At 41.0% G+C, this 6,045-nt stretch overlaps 1 long non-coding RNA gene across 1 annotated transcript in view; it reads left to right on the top strand.

The window, feature by feature from the left end:
- Positions 1-1,854: 1,854 nt before the first annotated feature.
- Positions 1,855-6,045, top strand: part of LOC144331169 (uncharacterized) — a 338,119-nt gene continuing 333,928 nt past the window's right edge. Inside the window, exon 1 of the long non-coding RNA XR_013398123.1 lies at positions 1,855-2,774. This is a non-coding gene — a long non-coding RNA (uncharacterized LOC144331169). The remainder of the gene's footprint in view (positions 2,775-6,045) is intronic.

Below are 6,045 nucleotides of genomic sequence, written 5' to 3'. Positions count from 1 at the left end.
ATTTCTTAAATCGGACCACTTCTCTCTATCCTCATTGTCTCGGTGCTTGCTGGAACTGTCCTTGTCACTGCTTGGACCAGTACAGTAGCCCATGCTCTCACTGCTTTTCCTGCATCCACGCTTGCCCCTCCCATTGTTCCTCCCCTTGTGTTAGCCAGTGATCTTTTCAAATTGCTAATTTTCATTTTAAACTTGTGGATTTTAAAAATTGCTTTTAGAATAAAGGTCAGTACCTTTGACTTGGTCTGTCAGAGCTGACCCTTGCCTACCTCTCCAGCTTTAACTCTGAGCTCTCCCCACCCTCCATTCTAAATCCCATTCATATGGGTCTTCTTTAGTCCTTTGAATGCTTCATATTTGTTCTTCCTTCAGAGCCTCCCTCTGTACTAGTTTTTCGCACTGCTGAAACTCCCTCCCCTTTGCATCGTTAATGCTTCCTCCTCCTTCAGCTTTCATCGCAAATGTCATTTTTATCAATCTCCTTTCCTGCCCCTCCCAGATGAGCTTGAGTCCTCCAGCCGTGCACTCTGGCTTCCTGCGTGCAACTTCCAACTGCTTACCTAAGTATGCAACAGACAGGGCCTTAAACTGCCTTGTCTACTATATGACCCCATTGTAACTCAAGTGCTTAGCACATACGGGGTACTCAATATCTGTGAGTGAAGATAAAAAGGTATAAGTGAAGGATATTAAAACACAGCCCATTCTCACACAAACACATGCACATGTCATCCAGCTAAGGGCTAAGGATGATTTCAGCACGACACTCCTTGAAATCCTTAGTTGCTCAACTAATATTTTAATATGAGACCTGGTTAGAATTAGAAAAGACTGTGATTAAAGAATGGTGATGTGCTGTTTACAAAACACTCTGTACTATTTTATTGCATTTGATCCTTCTAAGGAATTTGTAAAGTAGGTAGGGCTGCTGTTATTGTGTCTGTCTATAGAAGATGAAACTGGAGCTCAATAAAGATAAGTGATTTGCACAAGGTCAAAGAGAAGAGGCATAATAGGGAAAACAGCCCTCATTATATGAATTCTATCTAGTGCAAATGATAATATTAGTAACAATAATAGCTTAGTGTTTGAAATAACTTTAGATGTTATACTTAGGACTTCATATACATTGTCTTGCATGTACCAAAAACCCCTGTGAAATTGTACAATTACTATCTTTTCTTTACAGAGAGAGGAAATTAACCTTAGAGAGGTTAACTAACCTTCTGGAAGTGGTAGATACAGAGATAAAACCCAGGCACTCTTGCATCAGACCTCTGTTCTTAACAACTTACATTTTGGCGTCATCTACGTTTACAGGAGCTCCTGGTTTTCTAGACAACATTTCCATCATGTGTCTAAAGCATATCTTCAATTCAAATAATATATTTCTCTTTTTTTTTTTTTTTGCTGTTCATTCATTTTCCTTTTGAGTTCTCTTTTTCCTTTCTTACCAGAATCCTTCCTGTTTTTCCTGAGTTCTTTATTATGGGATACAGTAAGTTGATTGCAATAGCAACAACAAAACAAAACTCAAAGAGCAAGTATGAAGCCTATGTTCACATATTTTTGTTGTCAAGAATGTCATGCCTTCTGCAGAAAATGTTCAGTTTGTCTCTATCCCAATGTTTAGTGAGATATACTGTCAACAATGATATTAATTGATCTGGGTTGGAGCCATCTTAGCTGTTCGGGGCTTACTGAACAGGCTTACTGGTGGAGCGAACATATTCTCAACTGAAATTTAGAGAACTTGACTTTTAGCCAAGCTTTGTCATTTAGCTGAGTGACATGTAGCAAGTCACTTAACCTCTCTGAACCCAGGTCTCTTCATCTATGAGATAATAGCTCTGCCTTGTGAACAGTCATCTTGAATTGTGAAATACATTTTTATCATAAGGGAATTACGTTGTACTTTCTTTTAGGAGAAGGAAAGAACACAAAATAGAATGTTTTCATTAATATCTTTCATGGAGAATGCTATAGACAGACACTTCTATTTAATTAGCCAGCTGGTGGCACTGAATACATGTGGTCAGTTTCCAAATAGCCAAAGCATGATGGAGCTCAGGACAGGTCAGAGTTGAGGGAAGGCGGGGGATCGAAAAGGGAAAAAGTGAGTAATTTATCTTCTTTAGGCTTTGGGTTGAGCACACTGGCGTGCAGAGTGAGGGGTTCATGTGAGATTTGTTGTTCTTCCTTCTCAGCAATCCTTAGGGATAGGAAACGGATTTTTTTCATGTGCTTCAACTGAAATTCATTGTCAGTGCCTGCCAGGAACACTTTGTCGAGGTCATGTCGGGGCTCACTGGAAACAGGCCATGTGAATCTGTAGTGTCTTCCACACGCTTGGGAGGGCATGGCAGCTTCACTTCTCATGCATTTGCCACCCTTTCTGTAGACCTTTGTTACCATAATGGGAAAGACCTGGAGTAAAAGAGGCTTAGAAATCCTGGCTTGGTGACTCCCGTTGCCTTCTTGTGTTTTCACAAGACAAAACATCAGGGTTTAGAGCTGACTTTTTAATGATTAGAGACAAAAGTTACAACCAGCTAGCTCACAAAGCATACTCACCAGCTTATGTTAGTTATAGTAACTTATAAAACAAGGTCCTGTTCTTTATAGTTAGTTCTATATCTGCTTTTCAGGATCTCATCGACTTTGGAACTAAGAAGGGCCAAGAGCCTTTGGAGATGACTTTTGAACTGGCAGAGGGCATTCAATGCCTGGATCCCTTGAATGGTCACCTTAGAGACATCCCTGCCTGTGAACAGGTGAGACCACATTCACATTAATCTAACATTTACTGAACTTCAATAATGTTCTGGGCCATTTCCTATGTATTAGCTCATTAAAACTGTTTCGCACAGTCCTGAAAGGTACTTATTATCATTATCCTCATTTTTATAGATCAGGAAATTAAGGCTAAGAGGGGTTTAGCTAACTTGCCTAAGTTGTACTGGTGACCGTCTGATCAGGGCTTATGCCCAAGTGTTCTCAGGTTAATTCCTGTGCTCGTTCCTTAAGCCATCGTTGTCCAGTGGAATACGATGCTAAGCTTGGTGTAAGAATGTCCTATGCAATTTGACTGTGGAGCGGAAGATTGGGGCTCACAGATATTTACCTGAGTTCCTCTTGTGGGCTTGTTCACTGACTTTTTGACTTCAAGGTGCACTTGAAATTCTGAAGCCTGTGATCTTGTGGCCCATTTAACATGCTATTCTTTTTTATTGAGACAAAGTCTTCTATTACTGGCTAGAGTGCAGTGGTGCAATCTTGGCTCACTGCAACCTCCACCTCCTAGGTTCAAATGATTCTCCTGCCTCAGACTCCTGAGTATCTGGGACTACAGGCATGTGCGACCGCGCCTGGCTAATTTTTGTATTTTTTGTAGAGACAGGGTTTCACCATGTTGGCCAGGCTGATCTTGAACTCTTGACCTCAGGTGATCCACCTGTCTTGGCCTGCCAAAATGCTGGAATTACAGGCGTGAGCCACCATACCCGGCCTAACATGCTATTCTTAAGACAAATTATTTAACAAAAGTCTGTTGCATAGTGACTTAGTTTCAGGCCTTGAGGATAGAGCAATGAACAAAGACAATGTCCCTGCTCTCATGTATCTTATTCTAGTATAGGAGACAGAAAATTATCAAAGAAAGAAAGAAATAACATCATTTAGATAGTGTAATCCCTCTGAGGATAAACAAAGCAGGATATGAGGCTGATGAATAATAGGGTTACTATTTTAGATGATGAGCATAGGAGAGACCTCTCAAAACAGGTAGTATTTCAGCCTAAAGTTGAATAATATGTGCAGTGAGTCTTATAGTTATCTAGAGTGAAAATGTCAGAAGAAACAGGCAGTGCAAAGGCCCTGAGGTAGAAACATACAAAACGTGCTCAAGGGATAGCAGGAAGGCCATTCTGACAGGCTGGTGTCAGGGAAGGCAAGAGTAGGAAGAAATGAAATAGGAGTGGTGTCTGGGAGAAGTTGGTATCATCATATAAGACTTCTTAGATGATGGTAAAGGCTTTGTATTTCATTTTAAGTGTGATGGAAATTCAGTGGAGAGTTTTGAACTGGGACATGATATCCTCTGTTTTTACAAGATTCTCTTTGGCAGCTGTGTTAATGACAAACTGAGGGTGGGAGGCAGTGGAGGTAGACAGATGCATTAGGAAGTTACCATAGACCAGATTCGACATGATGGTAGACTGAGGTGGTAAGAAGTGGTTAGGTTCAAAATGTGTTCTGAAGGTAGACCAGATAGGATTTGCATATAAATTAGGTGTGGGGTGTTATCCAGTTAATTCACTCTCATCTGTGTACTTGCAATTGGCAGTTGTGACCCTGGGATCTGACTCAAGAGGTAAATTTCAGGGGGTGCACTCCTCAATCTCGCATCTCCTTCATTTTGGGCTATGTGGTCCTTTCATTTTTGAGGGGTGTCCCCTCCAGGTGGGTGCAACTCTGAGGCCCTGTCTTCTGTTATGCATTGCTGCCTCCCATGTGTGGGAAGCTGTGGCTATTAAGATACACATCACACATTCACTGCCCTCATGGAGGTCTTAATCCGACAAGAGAGGCAATATTACAATGTGGCATGAAATGTTGTAATAGAGGTGAATATTTCTCTGAAGGAATCAAGATGTGAGTGACATCTTCTAACTTAATTCTAACTTGGGTCAGAAGACTAAAAATCAGAGTTTGCTAGTTGAAGTTGCAGGGGACCTGAGCTTTAAAAGAGACCCTCCAATTTCATGTCTATGCCTGTTCATGGTCAGTTTTCTAAATTCTTGCCCTTGCCCTTTCTTTCTCTGTGGCTATCAGCTCCCTTTATTTATTGTTCCATAAATGAGTAATCCTTCTTTTTCAGTCCAGAGGCTGGGGTGGAGGAAGCATACATATATCTCAGTGACTCAGGCTGCATATCAATTTAGGGTAGAGACTCAAGGCTGTTCTTTCATCCTGTGGCCAAAATCATCAGATCTCAGAGTAAACCTTTATTGCCTACTGACCCATCAAAGCCAACAAAGTGAGGGAGCCTGTCAGGACTTTACAATATGATCCTTGTAAAATCCCTTAACCCAGGAATCTTAAGTCTTGGGGTTTACCAAGTGCTCTGTTAACCTTGCTCTATGGGCTACCTGCTAGGGAGGAGCATTTCCATTCATTACTTATCTCAGGCTGAGGCAGGTTCTGTGAGTATTTGCTTATGTCCTGCAGGTTGTCTTCACCTGGCTCATTGTTTTCTCAGGCTTGACTAAGCATTCCTTTGTAATACAGGTGAAAACACTGTCATGACCAAAGGCCTAAGGTTCTAGATGCTGTCAAGGCTCAGATAGATTCTCATGCAGCATTGTTATAAATCTGTTGACAATATCCATGCCTCATGCACAGTATGAATGCGTTGGTACATTACCAAGTGTCATTAGCTAACGTCAATATGAAGGACTCATATATTTTGAAAAGGAGCAGTGCTTATGTACCTTCTTTGGAGCACTCGTCTATTAATTTTGTTGTGAGTTGTATACATGCACATCTCTCTTACTGGGCTCCATGCTCCTTGAGAAAACATCTCTTTTTTTTTTCCAGGCTTAGAATAGTGGTGAGATAATGGAGTTAGACCATGCTTTATATTGCCTGTTGGTATAGTTGCTTAAAAACTCTGTGCCTCAATTCCTTCCATGTGAGATGGAAAACATACACGTTACAGCGTTGGTGGGAATCTTGAACAATATGATACATTTATAAAAGCACTTAATGCTGTGCCTGAATTCACAGTGAACACTCAACAAACAGGACCTGTTAATATAGTATGGTGAGTGCCCAATAACTTCATACTGAATGAACAGAAGCTCTTGGAGACAAGAGATCTATTACAGGAAATGGGTTTCTATGACTGACTCAGGGGAGAAGACAAGTATTAGCTGCCCTCATTCCAGTTTGTTCATTTCCTAAAGGGAGAGGGGTGGGAATGTGGTTGGAAAAAGATGTCAGAATTTGTTTTGATGTGCCTTAATAGACCATGTCACTAGCCTA

The sequence above is a fragment of the Macaca mulatta genome, chromosome 9 (assembly GCF_049350105.2).
Source record: "Macaca mulatta isolate MMU2019108-1 chromosome 9, T2T-MMU8v2.0, whole genome shotgun sequence".
In the NCBI taxonomy this organism is placed as follows: Eukaryota; Metazoa; Chordata; class Mammalia; order Primates; family Cercopithecidae; genus Macaca; species Macaca mulatta.
This window is presented reverse-complemented; position numbering and strand designations above follow the sequence as displayed.